This window comes from Orcinus orca, chromosome 20, assembly GCF_937001465.1.
Source record: "Orcinus orca chromosome 20, mOrcOrc1.1, whole genome shotgun sequence".
Lineage (NCBI taxonomy): Eukaryota > Metazoa > Chordata > Mammalia > Artiodactyla > Delphinidae > Orcinus > Orcinus orca.
Window position 1 is genome coordinate 18,868,070 of NC_064578.1, and position 22,736 is coordinate 18,890,805.

General features: G+C 42.2%; 1 protein-coding gene across 3 annotated transcripts in view; it reads right to left on the minus strand.

Annotated features, from left to right (window-relative positions):
• The window catches only part of CTCF (CCCTC-binding factor), a 49,329-nt gene extending 27,373 nt beyond the window's left edge, over window positions 1-21,956 (minus strand). The window contains exons 1-3 of one of the 3 annotated variants that reach the window (XM_033407688.2): window positions 21,757-21,914; window positions 16,654-16,770; window positions 15,225-15,337 (exon numbers count right to left, since the gene is read on the minus strand). The gene's annotated coding sequence lies outside the window, so the exon portion shown is untranslated. Of the gene's footprint in view, window positions 1-15,224; window positions 15,338-16,653; window positions 16,771-21,756 lie in introns of all 3 variants that reach the window. The other 2 variants (XM_004280848.4, XM_033407689.2) reach the window with 2 other exon arrangements.
• Between the last annotated feature and the right edge of the window lie 780 nt (window positions 21,957-22,736).

A 22,736-nucleotide genomic window follows, 5' to 3' on the forward strand; every position in this document is an offset into this window, starting at 1 on the left:
TCAACTCAATGGCATTGGATAAGGAATAAAGAAACCTGGGGAATTTCCTCGCAGTCCAGTGGTTAGGACTCAGCGCTTTCACTGCTGTGGCCTGGATTCGATCCCTGGTGGGGCAACTAAAATCCCGCAAGCTGCAAGGTGCGGCTTGAAAAAAAAGAAAAGAAAGAAACCTAGATTCTAATCCCTAATCCAACCAAATGAGCTTGGCAAATGGGTTAGTCTTCTGGGCTGCAGTAGCACACAAAAAATGGAACTCTGAAGACCAGATCCTTCCTGTATTCTCTACCATCTTGGTGAAAAACTGAAGCTTAGGAACACTTTTTAAAAAATCATTCTATCAACTTATGGGTAGAAGATGGGGCAGGAGGAGGTTCCCTCAGACTGAGGCAGAGTGAAACTGGCACATGGGGGTGAGGGAGCTGGAAGAGAGGAAACTGGTATTTGAGCACCACCCTGCCCTTGCTCACTGCTGTTCTCACTGTGAAAAAAACACATGCTGACTGGTTGAGTGGGAGGATACACAGGCCCAGACTCTAACGCAAAGGCCCCCCGAGGTCAAGGACCCTGAGGTCTGCCTATGCTCCTACACCACCAGCCTGGCCTGAATCCTAGGGGAACCTGCTGGATCAGCCCTCCCCCTCTTGCCTGTCAGCTTTATATTGCTCAAATCTTTTAATCTTAAAACTCCTCTTAACGCCTCTTGACAATTTAGCATCTGCCATCTCCGTATTCCCCCACACTCAACCCCACACTAGCTGTCTCTATACCTTTACTTCTCTTCCATGCCTCATTTCACCAGTCTGGTTTCTGTTCCCCAATACTCTACTGAACTGCTCTGAAGCCAGCGATGGCCCTTAATTGGTAAATCCAAAGGAGACTTTTCTGTCCTTATCTGACTTGACCTCTCTGTGGAATTCAGCATCCTATTCTAGGCTTTATCCCAGAATTATGCCAGACCATCAGAAAGCTGGGTATACTTGGGGCACATGGTCTTATCCCCTACAGAACTTGCTTTCACCAAGTTTTGTTTTGGCATTATGCCCTTGGCTTACACTAAAGTATACATGGGAGAAATTTCATTTGGAGTTACATGCTTAGAAAAGCTTTGCTTCAACTAAGCAATTTTTTTCTTTCACTGTGAGACCTATGTAACAGGATCATGTTACCATTACTTTAGCTGGCCACACCCTAATAAATCTTTTTCCTCTCAAACTGTAGTAACCTTTTATTCTGATTTATTCTAATTTGTATTTTCTGGGGTTTTGACTTTATATCATTTACCATTTGTATTTTCTATACATTTCTTCAAATTCTTTGTGGAACAAGATGAGCTATAAACCTGAAATTGTATACACATATATATTTAATAGAAAATACAGAAAAACACAGAAATACAAAGTTGTAACAATCTTAACATAACCTCAATTCAAAATTTGCAGACCTATTTGAAGATCACAAAACTCTTCCAGGAGGCATAAAAGACCTCATTAAATAGGGGACACTACTATCTATATCCATGATCAGAAAGGCCAAACATTGTAAAGATGTTAATTATTTCTAGTTCATTTAATCTTCAAAATCTCTGAAAAATAAACAAGATATTGAGGATAGCAATAAAATTTCTGAAAAATGAAGCCCACTTTTTTTTTTTTGGCCACATTGGGTCTTCGTTGCTGTATGCCAGCTTTCCCTAGTTTCAACGAGCTGGGGCTACTCTTCATTGCAATGCATGGGCTTCTCATTGTGGTGGCTGCTTTTGTTGTGGAGCACGGGCTCTAGGCGCTCAGGCTTCGGTAGTTGTGGCGCACGGGCTTAGTTGCTCCACGGGATGTGGGATCTTCCCGGACCAGGGCTCAAACCAGCGTTGCCTGCATTGGCAGGCGGATTCTTTAACCACTGCGCCACCAAGGAAGTCCCCAGAAGGCCATTTTTTATTTCCAAATATTAACATAGTATAAAGCCACAATAAGTAATACAGTACTGTCACTATCACAGCCAGCCAATGTAAACAGAGAATCCAGAAAAAAACTCCTAGCATATAAAAAGTTGTCTACAACTTTTTAAAATCAGTTTAAAATTAGTGGGGGAGGTCTTCCCTGGTGGTGCAGTGGTTAAGAATCCACCTGCCAATGCAGGGGATACGGGTTTGAGCCCTGGCCCGGGAAGATACCACATGCCACGAAGCAACTAAGCCCGTGCGCCACAACTACTGAGCCTGTGCTCAAGAGCCCACAAGCCACAACTACTGAGCCCGTATGCCACAATTACTGAAGCCCGCGTGCCTAGAGCCCGTACTTCACAAGAAAAGCCACGACAATGAGAAGCCCGCACACTGCAACGAGGAGAGTAGCCCCACTCACCGCAAATAGAGAAAGCCCATGCACAGCAACGACGACCCAACACAGCCAAAATAAAAAAAAAACAAATAAATTTTTAAAAAACAATAACAAAAATAAAATTAGTAGGGGAAAGAGAATTATTTGATAAAAGGTACCAGAAAAACTATAAATACTTGGAAAACAATGAGTTATAGCTTTAATCCACCTGGAATATATTCTGTTGTCAGAGATAAGGAGAGACGTTAACAAAAACACAAAAAAGACATTGGAGTTCCCAGGCGGTCCAGTGGTTAGGACTCCACGCTGTCACTGCCAAGGGCCCAGGTTCAATCTCTGGTCAGGGAACTGGGATCCCACAAGCCACAGGGCCACACACACACAAAAAAAAGACAAATCCAAACACCAAACTTGAAATAAGATATAGGTGAGTGGCCTTCTGATCTCAGAATAAGGAAGGCTTTGTGTTTAGATTCCTAAATAATAGAAGAGCCTAGAGGAAACTGTTGAAATTTTGACCACCTTAACGTAAAAATAAATAAATTTTTTTGTAAAAACAAAAACATGTTGAATAAAATGGCCAACAAGAAAATATATTTGCAGCATTTTATGACAAAGGATTAATACTAATATCCTTATTATATAAGTAATTGTAAATTTTTTTTTAATTTTCTTTATTTTCTTTTCAGCTGCACTGGTTCTCCATTGCTGCACACAGGCTTTTCCTCTAGTTGAGGCAAATGGGGACTACTCTTCGTTGCGGTGCGTGGGCTTCTCACTGCGGTGGCTTCTCTTGCTGCGGAGCACGGGCTCTAGGCGCGCGGGCTTCAGTAGTTGTGGTGCCTGGGCTCAGCAGTTGTGGTTCGAGGGTTCTGGAGAGCAGGCTCAGTAGTTGTGGAGCACAGGCTTAGCTGCTCCGCGGCATGTGGGATCTTCCCGGACCAGGGCTTGAACCCATGTCCCCTGTATTGGCAGGCGGATTCTTAACCACTGTGCCACCAGGGAAGTCCCCAGTAATTGTAAATTTTATAAGAATAAGACCAATACCAAAAGAGAAAGCTGGGAAAAGGACACAAGTACATCATTCAAAGAAATACAAATGGCAGATGAGTGAGGAAAAAAAAAAAAACACAACCAAATCTCCTAAACATTGAGAGGAATACAAATTAAAATAATGTCACAGCATTTTACCTCTATTAAACTGTTAAGGCTGTTTTAAAGGATAACTCCCAATGTTGGTCAAGGTGCAGTGAAATGAGTGAGGTAACTCACAGATACAGAGAACAATCTAGTGGTTGCCAGAGAGGAGGTGAGTTGGCGGGGTGGGCGAAAAAGGTGAAGGGGACTAGAGGTACAAACTACCGGTTACAAAATAAATGTTACAGAGAATAAAAAATATTAACTTTGTATGGTGTGCAATCTAAAAAAATATCGAATCACTATGTTGCACACCTGAAACTAATATGATGTTGGAGGTAAACTAAACTTCAATGAAAAAAACTCAAAAAAACAGCAAGGTAACTGGTGATATGAATCAAGAATTTTTAAAATATTCAAATTACTGTGATCCAGTAATTCCACTTCAGACTTTATGCCCAGAAATAATCAGAGGACTTCCCTGGTGGCTCAGGTTAAGAATCCGCCTGCCAATGCAAGAGACACGGGTTCGTGCCCTAGCCGGGAAGATCCCACATGTCGCGGAGCAAGTAAGCCCATGTGCCACAACTACTGAGCCTGCGCTCTAAAGCCCACAAGCCACAACTACTGAGCCCACGTGCCACAACTACTGAAGCCTGAGTGCTTAGAGCCTGTGCTCTGCAACATGAGAAGCCACTGAAGTGAGAAGTTCACACACCGCAACGAAGAGTAGTCCCCGCTCACTACAACTAGAGAAAGCCCGTGTGTAGCAACGAAGACCCAATGCAGCCAAAAATAAATATTAAAAAAATAAATTAATTTAAAAAAAAGAAATAATCAGAGATGAACACGAAGATTATAAGGACATTATTAATCAGAGTGAATAATTATAAACAACCTAAAGGTACAACCACAGGAGAATAGTTAAATTTGGTAAATGATGATACATCCATGAAACAGAGTATTATGCAGATATTAAAAATCATGTTTTAATATAATCCTTATATGAGGAAAATGCTAGTTCCATATCTAAAAAAAGGGGGGGGCAAGAGGAGAAACAGAATGGAATAGTCATTAAGAGCTTAGGCTTTCCAACCAGAGACCTGCATTCCAATTCTGGTTCTTCTACTTACTAGCAGTGTGGCCTGGAGTGAGACATGCTACCCTTCTGTGCCTCAGTTTCCTTTTCTACAAAACAAAGATAATAATCATATCCATTTCACTGGTTGTCATAAAGATTAAATAAAACAATGCAGGCAGAGCCTGGCTACTGTGCTCCTCTGTATCCTTATAGGTCACCCCAGAAGGCAATGAACACATGTTAGCTTAACATATGACCTTTCTGTTTCTTAGAATTCTAATCACAAACCTTAGATAAATTTTCCCCACAAAAATGACTTCTCTGATAAACTACCAATTATCTACAGAGTGAAGGTAGCAACCAGTAGACAGAATCTGGTGACTGATCAAATCCAGGAATGAAAGAGAAAAAGAGCCAAAAAGGAACAAAACAGCCTCCCAGGCTGGTCTATAAGTCTGTCCAGCATATTGCTTCCAGACTAAATCTTCCTGAAATGAGGCAGAAAAACTCATGAGGATTGAGGGTTACTCAATCAACTCCGAACTCTTTGGCTTCGATCCCAGAGTTCTGTATGATCTGTTACCATCCTTTTGACCCATCCAACCTCACCTTTGGGGTATCTCCCACACAAGAGCCTACTGTCTTGTCCCCTCCAGGTCAAGTTATCCCCTATTCAAAGTCTTCTCAACCTTGACCAGTGCAGACTGAACTCTAATTTATTTGTTTCATTTTTGCTATTTTGTCTGTAATATACTGTTCTATGTATCTGTCTTTTCCCCTAATAGACTATTAGCTCGTTAAGGGCAGGAACTATGCCTTTTACTTCTGAATACTCTATAGCAATGAACACAAAAACAGTGTTAGGTAAGCAGCAGACATTCAATACTGGTGTCACTGTCATATGAAACATGTATAAATGGTTCCTGCACATGACAAAAGCAGGAAGAGAACATGGAAAAACAAAACCTTGTTTGTATGCTATGTGGAACCTTAACTATATGAATTTATATCCTTTATTGCTATGTTTGTGTCATTTCTCAAATAGAAAAAAATAAGTCTTAACAACAAGTACAGGTTTAAGATTTCAAAAATCCTGCCACAAAAATAAAAGCTAATTGTGAATACATTAATTTTTGAAGATGTTAAGACTTAGTAATTTATCACCTGATTATGTGGCTAGATAGCAAATGTGTCAGGTTATTTCTCAAAGGAAAACAACCAAAATAACCTTTCATACTCACTAGTTCAGAGTTTAGTCATTTGGGGACACTGGTTATTATAAAATATATGTGTACTAAGAATAACACATGTGCATTGAGAATAAGACAGTAGAGAAGGACAATTTCCAGAAGCCTGCTTTATAAATAAAATCACCAAAACTTTTTGTTTAATACACTATTGTTGTTCTCTACAGGGACAACAGATAGCTAAAACCCCAACTTATTTCCTGGAGCAGATCAGAAGACCGTCTACACTCTTGGCAAGAAACAGCAGCCCCAACTCCCCACTGAGATTCCATAAGCCACAGCAATTCTGAAATAGCCTAACATGGAGGTCACCTAACAACTTGCCTTCAGACTGCTCAATACAAAACATCAGACATCATTAGAAGGCAGAGAAGAGAGGAGACACCTTGTAGCTTTCTCTTTTCTAGATCTTTAAATTAGAAGAATGCTTTTAGCCAGGAGGCTGAAAAACCTAGTCCAGTATTCTGACTGCAGAGGATACTAAGTGTCATTAGGACAAGGGAAAAAAAAAAGGAATTACAAATAAGTAACCAGTTTCTCCTGAGAATGAAAGGAAAAGCTGACTTTTATTAGATGCAGAACACTAGCCAAAAATAACAAAAATTATTTACCCTTTTGGAACAAAAGTTAGGTTTAAAAAGTCAAATAAAATAACCATTTTATTCTACTATTTCTGAAAATATATACATCATCGTCTTATCTGACAGCTTAAGATAACTCAAAGCAAAGTATCATGCTGATTAATACTGAGTACCAGGAAAGTTGCAAACTACCATAAAGAATGGGGAGGAGCTGAGTGGAAAGGATGACTCAGTCTGAGAAGAAGAAAAACATTAGCGTCCATTTACTTCAGGGTGACTGGAAGCGGAAGCAGCCTTTATCTGAAGTAGCACTCACCTACTCAGTCACATGTACACCTTTCTCTTCCCTGTTGTGTGCCATTAACTTTAATAAGAACAGATGGGGCATTTGGGGGAGGGGGGAGAAGTAATTAAAAGGGAAATAAAATTGTATCTCTTTTAAGTAAAAAAGGTTAAGAGCACCCCAGTTTTTAACCCACCCTTCTCCCCATTTGTTAATATTAAAAGGTGCAGTCAAAGCAGAACAATGATTCTAACAGCTACTTGAAAATATCTATTTATGGAGAGCTTTGAACCTAGGAGATAAGGAAATACATATATACTAATAAAATATTTGTAATTGCAACAATATTAATTCAACAATGGTGAAACCATTGTCACCTATGGTGAAACAACCATAGGAGGTGAAAGAATTCTTTTGCTACAAAGAATAAGAAGTGCTAAACCAATAATTCTTTTATCAAAAGGCACCTGATGCTGGGTACACAGAAATTAATTTCCCTTTTAATTACTTGGGGAAAAAAGTCCTAACTGCATAGGGCTTGGTTCTCAGAGAGCTCCTCAGCTGACAGGGAGACAAAGAGAACAACAAACAAGAGCTATATAGCGTGTGCTATAACAGAGGTTAACACATACTTCCCACCATCCTGGCAAAAAGGATAGCTTAAGCTGGTGAAGGAGGGCTTTAACAAGAGGAACTGCTAAAGGTGGATCTGAAAGGATAAAATAGACCTTGACAGGCGAACTATAGTAGAGAGAAACATTCTAGCAGAGGAAACAGTAAGTGGAAAAAACTTTAATATGTACGGAATTAGACAAACTTTGTGCAAAAAAATTCAAGTGGGACTGCATTAAACCACCTCGTTTATTATTGTGACCTGGTTTCATAGGTCATGTTCTAGGCCCTCATTAAGGGTACCCTGTTTATTTCACTTATTGGACATTTATACGTGAAACAGAAGACAAAGCCTTTCTGGCAGTCAGCATCCTAGTGCCACAGTATGGATTGGAGGCTGCCTCCCAGGCACGAGCTATCCCTCTCTGCTTTCTACAGCCTGAATGACACTTTTGCTGGCATACAGCAACCTAATGCCTCATTTCTCCTTGTTCTCCCAAGGGTGACTATGTCAGAGACCACCAGGTCCCTCCTTGCCCTGCTCCAGGCCCATAATCCTGAAAGCAGCTCAGAGTTAAGACTGTCTTTAGAGTGCTCCTACAATGTTTCATCACTGAGAATATGAGAAAGGTTGGGGATGTACAGCAAGTATCACCTTGAATAAATAATTATGTTATAAAAAGGAATAAATTACACACATACAGTATAAAATATACAGTACATCTATGGATTGGGGGCAGGTTCTACCTGAGCAGTGGTTCCCAAACCTGGTTGGTGTCAAAATCACCTGGTGAGCTTTCAAATGCACAGATCCCAGAGATTCTGATTCAATAGGTCTGGGGTGGGACAGACCTTATTTCAAAAGGTCCCAAGGTAATCCTGATATAGAATGTCTGCTGACTATGGCTTTGAAGTGACTGACCTATTGATAGAACACAACAGCTATGCACCCTAAATGCAAGTCGACATAAATCAAAACCACTTAAATACCCATGGTTTTCTACTATTAGAATTTTTGGTTCATTCTTTACAACAAAGAATCATTTCATTTACTTATTTGGAATAATAATTAAAAAAAAGCCTACCTCAAAACTAATATGATTCCCATATAAGCAATAATGGAATGTATGACTCAAGAAGGAAGTTCTAAAATTTCACCTCTATTGTGGGTAGCATCAATATCAAAAGAACTCTCTAGATGGTATGGACAAGCTCAACATACAACAAAAGGAAAAAGGGGGAAAGAAAAAGAGAAATGGACACACATAACGGAGTGAATTCATGGTTTTGCAGTGTGTGTCAGTGACCATGTGGCCACTGCTCCAGGGTCTCTATAACCCAGTACTCACTCCTGAAGGCTACTTTGTAGAAACAAGACCATTTTATTTGGTAAATGGGATCTCCTATAAGGTCAAGGTTAAATCAGAAGTCAACAGCTTAAACAATGTCTGTACTAAAGGCATAGTAATAGCAATAATAAGTGGCAATATACTGCCTTTGAACAAAGATCAAAAACAGTTAATATGAAAAAAAATACAGAGACATCCTTAGTGAGTAAACAGTATAGCATAAAATATGAATAACAGTTAAAGTGTTGTTCAACAGAACAAAGAAATCTGAAAAACAGAAAAAGGCTATACACGCATAGGAACACAGAGAATTTTAAACAATAAAAGAAACAAAATGCTACTTTGAACTAATATTAGGTTATAAAAACAAGTAATCTGTCAACTTGGTTACTCCTGAGAAATATGGAAACAAATAGAGGAAAAAAAGAAATATAAAACGTAAAATAGACAGCTAGTGGGAAGCAGCCGCATAGCACAGGGAGATCAGCTCAGTGCTTTGTGACCACCTAGAGGCGTGGGATAGGGAGGGTGGGAGGGAGGGAGACGCAAGAGGGAAGAGATATGGGAACATATGTATATATATAACTGATTGACTTTGTTATAAAGCAGAAACTAACACACCATTGTAAAGCAATTATACTCCAATAAAGATGTTAAAAAAAAAAGAAATACAGACAAAAGCTTAATCAAATACTCAAAAGACAAGACAAAAGAAGGATCAAAGGCCTTGTCCGCCAAGGAGCTGGAAAGTAAAAAATGTATTACATAATAAAATTTATTCCCAACAGGAAACCAAGTCACTACTATTTTATAGTCTCAACATATACCTACAACAAAAAGATTTTAAACAGAAGTAGAAAGCTGTAAGATACAAATAAAACAGAAACATAAGAAATACTAAAAACAATTAGGGTGTCCTCTATTATTATAGTTCTGCACCATACTTCTGTGAATGTATAGTATCTTGCACACACTTAACAATTTGTGACAGTGATTATGCTATACCAGAGTTTTGTAATACCAGAGTTTATCTAAAAAGTAGTAGGCTGGGGGCTTCCTACTTCCGCCTGCCAATGCAGGGGACATGGGTTTGAGCTCTGGTCCGGGAAGGTCCCACATGCCGCGGAGCAACGAAGCCTGTGCGCCACAACTACTGAGCCTGCGCTCTAGAGCCTGCAAGCCACAACGACTGAGCCTGCAAGCCACAACTACTGAAGCCCGCACGCCTAGAGCCTGTGCTCCGCAACAAAGTGTAGCCCCCGCTCACCTCAACTAGAGAAAGCCCACGCGCAGCAACGAAGACCCAACACAGCCAAAAATAAATAAAATAAATAAATTAATTAAAAAAAGAAAAAAGAATCTGCTTTCCAATGCAGGGGACTAAGATGCCACATGCTGCGGGGCAACTAAGCCCATGTGCCACACTACTGAGCCCACGCTCTGCAACTGGAGAGAAGCCCAAGCGCCACAATGAAGATCCCGCGTGCTGCAACTAAGACCCAAAGCAGCCAAAAAAAAAAAAAAGATAGTCTACCAGACTGGCTCTCCCCCCGCTCCATTAGGGTATATTTTAAACTAGAAAGGCTGCTCTAAGTCAGGGTATAATTCCCCCCCCCCGCCCTCCCCACTGCACACAAAGCATCAAGATATCTGTCTGCTCTTTTCTTCAAAAGCCCTCACCCATCTAGGACATTTTAGGACTCTATTTCCTCCTTCCTTGTTGGGGAAGCTAGTGTATCACCTACCTCTTTCAAAATAAGAAACACAGGATTTAATTTGTGTGAAAAATGTTTAGAGCTATAGCTATATACTTGATAGGATTCTGAATAGATTAAAGTCTATGCACTCAAATTTACAATTAACTTGGCTTTCATTCAAAGTCAATTTACTCTATGTTAGAAATAATTCAAACCATGGGGAATAAGGAGACATGAAGTATTAGAGGCAAACAGCTAAGGCCAACAACAAGGAATAGTTTAGAAAGCTTAACATTTAGCAATAAGGAAGTATGTTCCCAGTAATTTGAGGTAACATAGGGTATCTAACAAGGAAAATGTTCATAACATATAACATGAAAAAAGGTTACAAAAGAGGACACAGGATAGGATTCCAGCTTAGTTTAACAAAACAAAACAAAAAATACAACAAAACTAGACAAACAGCAATTCTGTTGAGATCCCCTACCTTAAGTCAGGCCGACATTATATCTTGCCTGGCCAAGTGCGATGGCCTCCTGACTAGTTTCCCTGCTTTCCCTCTTGCTCCATTACCACCCATTTTTTACACAGTGGCCACAGATTTCTAAAATATAAATTCATTATCAGCAAGGAGACTTCCCTTCTGAAACCTCCCATGCTAAAACTCTTAGGCTGAAGTCTAAACCCTTTCACTGGGCCTACAGGGTCCTTCAAGGCCCTATCAGCAGATCTGCATCCAGCCTCATCCACTCTGCTCTAGTCACTGCTTTCAGTATCCAGAACGTCCTAGGTTTCTTTTCTCTTGCCTCTGGGCCTTTGTACATGCCACTCTCTCTTCTAGGAATATATAAGCAGTTCAACGTCTATGAATTTATCGTACAGATACACTAGTACATGTGCCCAAAGAGCTGTATGCAAGAAGGATAATTATTTTAGCATCTTTCTCTAACAGCAAAGGATCGAAAACAACTCAAATGTCCAGAACAATGTGTATAGTATGCTACCATTTGTGTTTTTTTAAAAAAAGATACATAAACACATGTTTATATATATGTAGAATTTTCTCTGGAAGGATATATGAAAACTTGGTAATATTTATTACCTCTGGGGAAGAAAACTGAGGGATGAGAGGCAGGGGGAAGTTATTACTTTTCACTATTATCGTTTTGTACTGTTTGAAACATTGCCTCTCATGTCCTTGTATTGAATGTGGTAGTCACAGAATACTTGCACAATTACATGTTGTTGTTGTTGTTGTTGTTTTTGCGGTACGCGGGCCTCTCACTGTTGTGGTCTCTCCCGTTGTGGAGCACAGGCTCCGGACACACAGACTCAGTGGCCATGGCTCACGGGCCTAGCCGCTCCGCGGCATGTGGGATCTTCCCGGACCGGGGAACGAACCCGTGTCCCCTGCATCAGCAGGCGGACTCTCAACCACTACGCCACCAGGGAAGCCCTACATGTTGTTTTAAAAACTGTACCGTATGTACATGCCCATTTACAAAAGTGGAGGAAAAAACCGAAAGGAAACACACCAAACTATTAATAGTGTTTACCTCTAGGGAAAAGAGTAAAAGGTTCGTTAGGTTCTAGTATAATTCTACAATTGTTAGACTCTACCAAAGAATGAAACTAAACATTACTCGAATGATACAAAAAAAGTTTAAGACCAAATTTAAGGAAAGTTTTAAGAATTGTCACTGCAACCTCAATTCCCTCTAACACTTGGGCAGATACATGGCTGCCAGTGCCCTCCACCTGCCTGCACTTTTGCAACTGTTCCTGCAAGGCTCTCGAGCCTAACTTTACTAGGCAAAAATACTTTTATTATTTCTTTATACTTATTGGAAAGCTTCAGTACTACTTCCTATTGTATCGTATTCCTTTTTCCCTTTAAAAATTATACAATACAGATAATAGGAGAAAACTCTGATAAGCAAGAATATGAACTTATACATTTTACATAAACATGCTGGTTTATATCCAGTCCCCTCCCCATATATACACGTATTTACTCACACGAAATCACATTGTGCATACTATTTGATAATCTGCTTTCTTTATGTAGCATGTCTCAAATCCCTCTCCATTTCAATATATTTCTAGATGTAATAAAATGGTTGCATGACATTCTATTACAGTTGTCCCTGCGTATCCACAGGGAATTGGCTCTAGGACACCTCCCAGCCCTGGCCAGATACCCAAAATCTGTGGATGCTCAAGTCCCTTATATATAAAATGGCACAGTATAATGGTCCCTCTTTATCACATTTGGTTGAATCTGCAGATACAGAGGACTATCTGTAAATAGGTGTATTATAATTTAATTAGTCCTCTATTGTTGAATATTGTTACTCCTAAATTTTGATAATTCTGAGGAAAAAAACCTATTTGCATTATAAAATAACTATGTTATAAAACTACAGAAAACCAAGAAAAGTCACCCCAAACCTAACCACCCTCACACTACTAGTTTATTTTGTTCTGACTAGTGTTTTGATGCCTATCCATTTAGTCTTTTTTTCCTTGGCATTCATTCATTCAAACAAGCTCTTGCTATATGCCAGGTTATTACTGTTTGAGTTTTTCTTTACTTTTCTTCCATAACAATTTTTTGTACCATATTTTAATTTTTTTCTTCCAGTTTTACTTAGGTATAATTGATGTATAGCATTTTAATAAGTTCAAGGTGTACAGCATATGATTTGACTTACATACGTCATGAAATATTTACCACAGTAAGTTTAGTGAACATCCATCATTTCATACAAATATAAAATTAAAGAAATAGAAAAAAATATTTTTCTCCATGATGAGACTCAGGATTTACTCTTAACTTTCATATATAACATACAGCAGTTGTTAATTATACTTATCACCTTGCACATATAAGCACCCTAAGTGCTTATGTATCTTATACATAAGTACTTATGTATCTTATAAATGGAAGTTTGTATCTTTTGACTGCCTTCATCCAATTCCCTGCCTACCCCTCCCCCCACCATGTACTATATTAAAAAACAAAAACAAAAACTTCTCATAAGCATTTTGCTGGTTAATAGTCTTCCCAATCAGCTTTTTTTTAGTGGTTGTCGAACATCACTCCCAACATGGGATTTGATCCTGTTTACTTATCCATTTGTCTACTGCTCAATATATTTTCTGATCAACTTCCTGATAAGTCCCACTTAAGTTCACTTAACTTTTGTACTCTCTGGTGGTCATCACTATTCGATTTAATGCAAAATATATACAATGACCAACTATTGCTAAAGTGTAAAGATCATCGCTTTACCCCTATGTAGCACATTATAGTTAGTTACAAACACACAGCTGACTCTCAAAGAACATGGGGTTTAAGGGAGAGCTGAACTTCCATGTAGTTTAAAATCCAAGTTTAATTTATAGTCAGCCCTCCATATACACCACACCCTCATTAGTGGATTCAGCCAACTGTGGGTTGTAGCGCCTTAGTATTTACTAGTACCGTAGTATTTACTATGGGGGGAAAAAAAATCTGTGTATAAGTGGACCAAGCAGTTCAAGCCCACATTGTTCAAGGGCCAATTGTATATATTTCCCCCTAACGATACTACATTTAACTGTCATAAGCCTCCAATACAGTAGATATATCATTTTACAAATGGGAAGGAAGGGACAAGGAAGTAACCCTTAATGAACTTGCCACAGCTATTAAGCTGCACACTGGCTAAGCCTTGGTGCCCTAGTAAGATTAAAATCTAATTTTATGCTTCCTTTGTATTTCCTGATACACCTAGATCAGGGTCTCTCCTCCAGAAAGCCTTTCCCAACACCTTTCACTAACTTCTGTAACTGACCATCCTCCCTGCACCCTGAACATAGTTTTATCAGAGCACTGACAACACTTATTTATAGATCTCTTACCCCATACTCTACTTAAGACCCTCAGGAAAAGGAACCTTTTCTTACTCATCTTGAAATCCCCAGTACCTAATGCACTCCCTGGCACAAAGTGGAAAGGCAAGTGTTCAAAGGATGGAATGAGCACATTAAAAGTGCTCAATAAATAAATATTGCAGGTATTTAGAGCACATCTGAGTTGATCCAATTTACATCATTTCACAGAAAGTCACACTTCAGTATATCTAGAACCAGTTAGGTTCAAATATAAAACCTGTGTTCAAAGAGCAGGCATTATCAATACAGAAAATGTAATTCTTAAGTGCCATTTACATTAAGAGCAATACTCTAGTAACAATACTTAGAAATTGTAAAACACACAAAACAGTTAAGAATAGATGCTTTCAAATAATTATTTTAGGAGTCATAAGGTCCATAGCTTAGGATTTAGCCATTTTATTATGACTCTGACTAACCTGAATGGGGGCGGGGGGGAGGGTACAAAAACCAGTATAAATTGTTAATTATGCTTCAGTTAATGTGACATTTGTTTTCAAAATTCTGTTTTATAGAATTTACAGTTTTAGACCTGATTTTGCTCATTACTGCTGCTTTTCTTTTAAATTATAATTCTTATATCATTGGAATGGTCTTGATGACTTGGTCCAGCCATCTAGAACTGTCTACCAATCTGCAAAGAGCTCTTGTTCATGTTGGGCATGTGTAGTAACATGCATACAAGCAAACAAGCTCCATTTAATACAATTTAACTTCTATAGTCCACAGTAGATACTCCAGGGGACAAAGTAAGGAGCTGGATGGTAGAGCTGTTACATAGCTTGAAAGTACTGCTTCTCAAATGTTTGCACTGTAGTACCTATACAAATAGGGCTTCCCACTCCCAAGCACTCGTGCCCTATTTTGTTGAAGACCTGTGTTATCTTAGATAGTCATAGAGTTCACATACTTCTCCTAAAATATACATCTGCTTTAATGTAAGAAAATTTGTAATTACTTACCAGTTAAATTACTTAACTCACCGCCCCCTCAGTGAGCACAATTGAAGCTCCAAGAAGATGGGTCATGTTTATCTTGTGGCTTCAAGTACCCCGGAATCATACCACTTTGTACCCTAAGGGTATTCATATCCCAGTTTGAGAACCAGGGATCTAAACAATTAAACTAGTCATAACACTTAAAAGTGACCAAAATGTTCTTACAACCCCATTCCCCAAATTCTTAAGGCTAGTTTTCTCAATAACTTTTCAAATCAGTATTGTTTCTCTTTTCAGCAGCTCATTAGTATGCACTGTGTGTCAACATTAAAAGAACCTGCAGGGCACAAGTTATTTCTGGAGCGACAGAATACTAGCACATACATCTTGTCCTTCATATCTATCGAGGTACCAAGCTGCCCACTTGGAAAACAGAGTTGAAGAAGAGAAGAGCTTTCACTCCTGTTCCCTTCCTCCTCTCTATTTTCCAGGCACAGCTTGTGAGAAAAATCTTAATAGTCATTTAGATGATTCATTCATATAAGCTTATCTAACTCAGCATTTGTAACCCTCACTTTTACACTCCTTTTCGCCATTACACAAGTGCAATTAAACTATTTTCACATTTTTTAGGGGATAAGCAAGATGTTCTTCCTGGTAGCCTGAGAAGAGATGATTTTCACACCTAGAACCCTACTTTATTGTTAATGAAATCCCAAAGCCCGGTAGACTCTGACATTTATGAGAGGCCTGTTTCAAGTTCCCTATACTGTTCATTATATTTCATAGCAGAAATTGTAGGCTAAAGTAAATTTTAAGTGACCCTTTCAAATGTTTTTAAAAAAATTATTTATAATGACTGTAACACTATGAAGCAAACATGGGTTATCAGCTAGGTTAACTCAAATTAAGTGATACAATTTTTATCTAGGATACCAGCTTCCCCAATAATAGGATTCCATCTGTTCCTCATCAAAATTACAAATTGCCACAAGCCCTGGACTTCTGAGGTCATTTGCCAAGAGTCAAAATATACATTTTGGAATGTATATTTGGGTTGAATGAAATGTATATTTGGAATGTATTTTGGGTTTCTACAGAAAAGCAGCCACCATATCCTTGTGTCTTTCTGTGTACGTACTCAGAATGGTACTTGATGCTTTATACACATTCTCATCAACTCCGAGAATAGTCTCTTTAACTGGTATTATTCTCACAAATAAGGGCTGTAGGAGTAGAAAGGTTAAGTAATTTGCCCAGTGTCACCCAGCTAGTAATACAACAGTGCACGCAGAGTTTCAAATGGAGTACTGCCTGAATATAAAGCTTGTATGCCCTCAATCACCCACTGTCCTGTATCTCCTATACCCAAGAATGATCCAGCAAATCCTCCAACCCCAGGAAGGTCTTATTACTCCTATTTTTAAGACCAAGAAATGGAAACAGCATTTACCTCTCCGTGGCTGCAAAGTCAGTTTGAGCAGGGAAGACAGAACTCAGCTCTCAAGCCTCTGGTCAGCAATCTGTCCACTACTGCATCTTGTTCTTTGGCCCCAGGTCTGTGATCATTCTAAAATAGAAGCACAAATCATTTTATGAACACCAAACACACACAAATGCAGATACAGTATGAAAAGCAAAATGATGGCAAGAGGAAGACTAATAAAATTGGGAAACAATATACTTGCTAAAATGTCACATTACTAATTGACATGCTGTAAATGTCTATCAAGTCAATAATAAAACCTTCACTTATTTTTTTTTTTTAATTTTAATTTTTTACAGTACGCAGGCCTCTCCCGTTGCTGAGCACAGGCTCCGGACGCGCAGGCTCAGCAGCCATGGCTCACGGGCCCAGCCGCTCTGCGGCATGTGGGATCTTCCTGGACCGGGGCACGAACCCGTGTCCCCTGCATTGGCAGGCGGACTCTCAACCACTGCACCACCAGGGAAGCCCCCTTTACTTATTTTTTTAAACATTTGCTAAATATATAAAGAACTGAAGATTTCTGATTATCAAAATAGCACCCCATTGTGACCTTGCAACCAAATAATGTAAATACAGTTAAACTACCAAAAAATTAATTCTTACAGATGCAGTAATACTCCTTTAACAGTTTATTTCCTTATCTTCAGCAAGTAGTGGTTTTACTGATTAAGTTAGTTTAAACCACAAGTAAAGACTGTGTTTTTCATGTAATAAGATAACTACGGGGGGAGCTTTCACTACTGACCTTTGAAAATCCTAGAAGCACAGCAACGAAATATCTTTTTTTAGACAGATAACAAAATACTTTTAGGTCATATTGTTACCTGACAATTCTCTCCCTAAAATACAAATAAATGGACTGTCAGGCTTCAGGCAATGGTAGAGTGGTACTTAACTCCGTGGCAGGGGGTGGGGGGGAGAAACTCCCAAATGAAATGAAAGAGCTAAATTTAAGCATTTCCAAAGAATTTGGCATATGAGGTAATTAAGAGGGAACCCATCTCATAACTAAAGCCCACAAAACTAAACTGATATAATACTTTACCAGATGAAGGTAAAGAAAAGTCTCCTCTGTTGAAAAGGCAATTTATAACAACATAAGAGAATTAGTGCATTTAGTCCACGAAACACTTTTGTATTGGAGTCCATATATTGTCACTAATGTGCATCAAAAGGAATGAAATTTTATGCCCCTGAAAACTGATGGGTGACTAAAATAAGATCAAGTGTGGAAAAATCACTATTCTTGGGGTATATGTTAGCAGTCTATATGCAATGCCATATCTTTGCATTCAAATACTAAACACTGAGAAAATGCACAAAGGTACTTCCAGGGAAGATATGAAGACAACAACTAGAGAAAGTTTGGGGATGCTTTAAAAAATATATATGGTATGCCAAATCTACACATATAATTGTGAACCATGGTCTTCAAAGTTATACATTACTTGCCATTATTGTTCTTTCTAAACCTGTATACTCTCTCTCAAAGCATTAAATTATGACAAATCCTACTTGTTTGAAGAGGGACCTAATTTTTGGCAAAAAAGCCTCTAGTCGTCTGAAACCAAGATAGGTAAGCAAGTTAGACAGATGGTCAACTAGGTTTCTGGTTTAAAAAAATGAAATACAGCCTATAAAGTAGTTAATGTAGAGTGAATTTGATGCCAGTAGCATCCCTGAAGCAAAAAAACAGCCTCTGGAGGAACATTCTGCCAGCAGGCATCACTCTGCAAGGCTCTGCCTCAGGGCCCTAGTCAGCCACAGGTGGCTTCTGCCACTCCCAAGGAACTCCCCAAGCCACTCAGAGAAGTCCTTGGTGGGTGCCCTCATTTTTTCTATGTCCTTTAAAGCAAAATCCTAAAGCTCTTAAAATTTGAATGCATATTAAGGCTAACTTTTACAGCTCCTAAATTTTAAGTTGGTTGAATGGATCCCTAAAGATAACTTTTACAGCTACTGTTTTTTTTTTTTTTTTTTTGCGGTACACGGGCCTCTCACTGTTGTGGCCTCTCCCATTGCTGAGCACAGGCTCCGGACGCGCAGGCTCAGCGGCCATGGCTCACGGGCCCAGGAGCTCCGCGGCAATGTGGGATCTTCCCGGACTGGGGCACGAACCCGCGTCCTCTGCACTGTCAGGCGGACTCTCAACCACTGCGCCACCAGGGAAGCCCTACAGCTACTCTTAAATAAGCAGTATTTTCCTATGTTTACCAGCTACTCTTAAATAAGCAGTATTTTCCTAGGTAGGTAATCATTCCTGTTGTAATCTTCCTCATACTAGTGATTTAAGTTTCTTTGGGTAAACTTATGTCCTGAATTTATTCTCTCTGTAAACTTAGTTTTCCAATAAAAACAAAGGGGACTTCCCTGGTGGTCCGGTGGTTAAGACTCTTAAAAAGAAAAAAAAAAGAAGACTCTGCACTCCCAATGCAGGGGGCACCAGTTAGATCTCCGGGTTCTATCTCTGGTCAGGAAACTAAGATCCCGCATGGTGCACGGTGCAGCCAAAACAAACAAAGTATGAATCCTGGCATACAGGAAATCTTAAAGGATAGCAACTCTGTAGACAAGATCTATACCATTAAAACGACATATAGGGGACTTCCCTGGTGGCGCGGTGGTTAGGAGTCCACCTGCCAATGCAGGGGACACGGGCTCGAGCTCTGGTCCAGAAAGATCCCGCATGCCGTGAAGCAACTAAGCCCATGTGTCACAACTACCGAGCCCACACAAGAGAAGCCACCACAATGAGAAGCCTGCGCACGGCAATGAAGAGTAGCCCCCCCCCCGCCGTCGCGACAACTAGAGAAAGCCCACGCACAGCAAGGAAGACCCAACACAGCCATACACATACACATACATACATAAATAAATAAATAGAGTATTAAAAAAAAAAGACATAAACGATGTGTAAGACCAAGAAGTTGATGGCTGTACATGGCACAACTGAAATCAAGAAGCAAAACATGGTCTATGGAGCACAGTGCTACTGGGAAAACAAGCTTTCCTCCTGACTCAACTACAGACCCGCTGGATTTTAACCCGTGTGGACCTTATTTTAATAAGTAAAACATGCCACCTGCCATCCATAATTTCAAAAGGAAAGTAAAACTGAAAATTACAAGAATGCCAAAAATTACACAAATGGACCAATGTTTTAGACAATTAAGCATGGTTCTATTCTCAAGCCTGATGCTCCATCAACACTACTGCATTTAGTTACTTAGGGCAACTTTATTATGGAGGAGAGGGAGAAGGAACATTTTTGTAGGGTTCAAAAAAGTAATGTTGAAAACACTCCCCTATGGAGGCATTTGCTGCAGAATCCTACAGATAGAGATTACACACAGTAGACCGGTCAATTTTGCTTAGCACCAGGCTGTTTTAATATCCTCATAAACTTAACATAGCCTCCCCACTCCCCCTCCCCGCTATTTAATCAAGACTTTCCTCTCTCCAAAGCAACCCCAGTTGATACATCAAGTGCTGCACGATATTGTATTAAGGTACTAGAATATTTGAGGGAAAAGAAAAAACTGGCAATTCGACAGAAAGCTTTTTAATGATGCAAGAGAACTTAAGGACAGAATAAATTTAACATACATTCCCTGTTTAACTTCTTTTGCCACCTAAAGGGGACCTGGAATTTTAACTTTCCTATTTGATGTAAACTCAAAGAAAGCAGGAAAACGCTACATATGCGAATGTTTACTTATTGCTGAACTCAGGGCTGCAGGAACTCAGCTACTAAAAAGTAGTTACATTACGCGTAGATATTTATAAACCAACTGCAACTAGTGACCCAGGATTTAATTACAACATCATCCCTCATATTTCAGCATATGGGCAAATTACCAGTGGAGTCAAGAATAAATTCATTCTGCCCTACTGGCGCTTTAGATCGGGTTGCACAATCCCGGGGCAAAACTGCCTTCGCCTAGCCCTAAAAGCATCAGGTACTAAATACTGTAGTAAGTTAGCGTCAGGACGTTTTAAAGCGAGACGGAAACTCAAGAGTTGCCTGAACCAATTTAGCCAGCCCATAATCCCGAATTCAGGAATCTGTCACGTCACTTGAGATCATAATGAAATTAAGTTTTGATCCCTTTGAGATCTCTTAGCGCACAAAGTCAGGCTCCTATCACTGCAAGGGGAATCCGACCCTGGCTCGAGAAAAACTTGTGGAACTCGTGTCCTTTCCGCCCACCGTGGGGGGGCCGCACCGGTCGGGTCGGGCGAGGAGCCCGGGCGCTAGTTTGGGGGCGCAGTGGGGCTCGGCGGGGGCGGCGAGCGCGCGTCCCCCCGCCCGCTCAGGCGGCGTCGAGGCGCGAGCAGCTCAGCCAGCCTTGCAGAGGGAGCTCTCGGCAGCTCTGGGGTCCCTCTACTCGCAGCCGCAGCAGCGCCGCCTGCGCCACTCGGTGGAGACGGAGACCAGCGGCGGCGACGCGCGGACTAGGAGCGACCGCGGAGCAGCCGGGCGGCGGGGACGCTCGCAAGGCCGCAGGGTAGGTTCCGGGACTGGGCAGGCTGGAGGATGGGCAGCCCGAGAGGCGTCGGCAAGGGCCCGACACCCATACTGCATGGAGACCTGGCTGCGCGCGCGGTGGCTGGGTGTCGACACTTGAGCGAGGCGGGCGCGGAAGCCGGGGAGCGGAGATCGCCTCTCGGCTGAGGCCACCCATGGCGGGAGGGGCGGAGGGCAGAGGGCGGGCCGCGGCCGGGTGATCGGTCGGGCCAAGAGCTGGCCTCGAGGGCAGAGACAAAGGAAGGAAAATGGAGTCGCCAGCGCGCGGGCCTCTGTCGGTGCCACCGCCGGAGGCCTAGCGCGCCGTAGGAGGGAGGCCTAGCGAGCGATCGAGCGGGCGGACGGGGTGGGGGGGGGCGGCCGGGCCGCGGCGGCGACGGGCAATGGCGGCGGCCGCGCCGCAGCAGGGACGGTAGAGGGAGACAAACACCCCCCGGCGGCGGCGCTGGCGCCGGGCTACAGCCAGCGCCGACCGGAGCGGCCCCATCGTGACACCTAGAGGCGGCCCGCGAAACCTCCTCCACCCGGGGCCCCCTTACCTCCGCGCCACACCCCCCGCAGCGCTCGCTCCGCCGCCGCTCCACCGCTCCGGCCACCCGGCGTCCCCAGCCAGCTCCGCGCACCCGCACCGGCTACCGCCACCGCCGCTGCCGCCAAAGAAGCAGCTCCGCGCACGGTTTAATCGCTCCACAGACTCGGACACAAAATGGCGGCGGCGCGGTGTAGTGCGCCTGCGTCGGCGCTGCCGGGGCCGCGGGTGCTGATAAGGGAAGGGACGGGTGGGGGGGCCGGTCGGGCGACGAGTGGAGGGCGGGGGAGGAAAGGTGAGGGGAGGGGTTGGCGCAGGGCAGCATGGGAGGCGGCCCCGGGCGCCAACTTTCAAAAGCGGGCGCGATGGCGTCACGGGACGCGCTGCGGGTCGCGTCACGCCGCACGCGCCCTCGACCGGTCGCGCGTGGGTTCTTAGGGAGCCCGAGGTCCGGGCTCCCGCTGGGTGGGGCTTCCTGGGCGGAGGCAGTCGCCTCTGGGCGGTCCAGGATCCCGGCCCGGTTGACCTGGTTCCTTAGCTGCAGTCACCCGCTCTGAATCCGTAAGGGAGGGGGTCGGGGGGGAGGGTGTTTGGAGGAAGCGCGCGCGGGGCTAGGCGGTGGGGCTGAGGCGGTTCTTGGGCGGGACCCCTGTTGGGGCCCCGCCCCAGTCTCCTCCCTAGCAGGGCCGGACCCGCCCTCCGAGCGCAGCTCCGCAGCCCGCCACCGGGTAAGGCCGGGCGGGTCCCTTCTCGCTCCCGGCTCCTCAGAAGCAATCCAGCGCCTGCGAGCCACGGCAAGCAGGGCTGTCCTTGCCCCGCGGTTTTGGGGGATCTCTCCCCCCTACAAGAGGGCCTCCCAATACCGGGTGTGAGAGAAGAGGGCGAGGGCTTTCTGGTGTGCCCAGGCCATCTCAGCCCGGAGAGGCCAGAAGAAGGCCAGACTTGATGCTTTTATACGATCATAGCAGTCTTTTGCCAAAAGGACTTTCT